Source organism: Elephantulus edwardii, unplaced genomic scaffold (assembly GCF_000299155.1).
Source record: "Elephantulus edwardii isolate Elephantulus edwardi_28Jun2011 unplaced genomic scaffold, EleEdw1.0 scaffold00061, whole genome shotgun sequence".
NCBI classification, from domain to species: Eukaryota; Metazoa; Chordata; class Mammalia; order Macroscelidea; family Macroscelididae; genus Elephantulus; species Elephantulus edwardii.
The window spans coordinates 11,026,306-11,028,203 of NW_006399811.1; the positions used below are offsets into that span (position 1 = coordinate 11,026,306).

Sequence of the window (1,898 nt, forward strand, 5' to 3'; positions counted from 1 at the left end):
TTTTGTTGTTATTGTTGTTGATTGCCTTCAAGTTGAGTATGAATCATAGCAACCCTATGATCAAAAGGCCTGAAGTCCCTCTACAACTATTGACACTTATCAAAGTTCATAGAGTTTCTGGTGGCATGTTGTTTAGGAAGTGGAAATTAGAATTGAGACACAGATGGAGATTTGTATACCAGTGTTCATAGCAGTGTTATTAACCATCACAGGGACATAGAAACAGCCCAAATATCTAACCACAACTGATTTGATTCAGAAATTGTGGTACATTCACATGATGGAATACTACGCAGCAAGCAGGAGCAACTATTTTGAAAAATACTACATAACTTGGGAAGACTCAAGAGCATTATGCTGAGTAAACTAACTTAGTCTCATAACGACAAATACATCATAAGACCATTGTTGTAAAAATAGAGGATAACTAGTAATAAAACATGTATGGGGACCCAAGGAGGGAAGGGGTGGGAGAGAGGTGAGGATTGGTCGGGGCAAAGCCATAGGGTTGCACAATTAGATGCGTGGACGAAGGGGAAAAGGAAATGGTAAAGATCTGGTGGCGACCTGAAAAGACAGGATAATGATGGGCGTAGTCCAATGGTGATTAATTTTATAAAACATATGCATGGGAATGATTCTATGAAACACAATGTGAATGAAGAAAAAATATTGATTTAGAATAAATACATTGATCCTACCTTGTTAACATAACACAGACAACTAGTTCTCAAATGGGATTAAAGCCTCAGAGAAGTTAGGATTTACAACACTCACGTTGCAGGGAGGTTAGGTAAAACACAATTTAAACAGAGAGATGACTGTCAGGTGGAGTGAGTCCAGTCCTTTGGGGCAGAGCAGCCTTTGCAGTTGGGGCTGGCTCGTGGAGAACAACTGCTCTGAGACCCAGAGTTAGAGAAAGACATTATACTACATAACATTGGCAGCAGATCCTATTTCTCTCTCTCCACCTCTTATAAACTCTGGATAATGCACATTTTTATGAAGTTTTATCTTTACAAGAAAAGTAAAATTACATGAATTGTAAATATTACTTTGGAAGTGATGCCAGGGATATTCAGCCAGAATAAAATGCCTCGTTGAGCAATAATACCCCAAGTTGTTAGCATTCCTTTTGCTTGTGGCTATCAGGAAACACGATGCACTGCTGATCCAAAGGCAAGTAGTTCAAATCCACTAGCTGCTCCGTGGTAGAAAGACGGGCAATCTCTCCTCCCATGTGATTTATAGCATCTGAAAACCTTCTGAAGGGTCAGCTATGGATGAAATCTGACTCATTGGCAATGAGTTTGTTGAGTTGACCACTATCAGCAATAAAGGCCGAAAAGTTAAAGTAGGTGTTTATGAAGGGTCCCTGGATTGTGAGGCAAGGTCTTTGTGCTCTCACTTGGCTCCGTACACAGCATGGCTTTCTTTCCTGCTCGCTCCTCTCTCCATCCTCTGACCAGCCTCTCCTTTCTCTTAGGTTTTCTCCTGTGAATAATGTGAGCTGTTCCTTTCCCCTTCACATCTCCTGCACCAGCCACAGGCCTTATTGCTGCTGTTAGATAAGCCAGACATACCTTCATTAAGACATTACTGTTGTTTCCTTGGCCTTGATGCTGTCCAGCTCTGCAGGGCCCCTCATCCCTGAAGCTACTTGTTCAGAAGTCATCTTTGCAGAAAATCTTCCTTAGTCACCCCTTGAAGATTGTGTTATTAGTTATTTTCAGTGAAGTCTTTTAAATATGTATAATTTTTATATTATCATAGACATACACTAATGAGCGAAGATCAGATGAGTTATGGGAGAATATCAAGGATATCATACAGGAAGAGTGCAAACAGTCATTGCAAAGACAGAAGAGGAAGAAAAGACCAAAATGGATGTCAGAAGA

General features: G+C 40.4%; 1 protein-coding gene across 1 annotated transcript in view; it reads left to right on the top strand.

The window, feature by feature from the left end:
• Window positions 1-1,898, top strand: part of LOC102844745 (major histocompatibility complex class I-related gene protein-like) — a 124,826-nt gene that overhangs the window by 86,889 nt on the left and 36,039 nt on the right. The window lies entirely within an intron of this gene.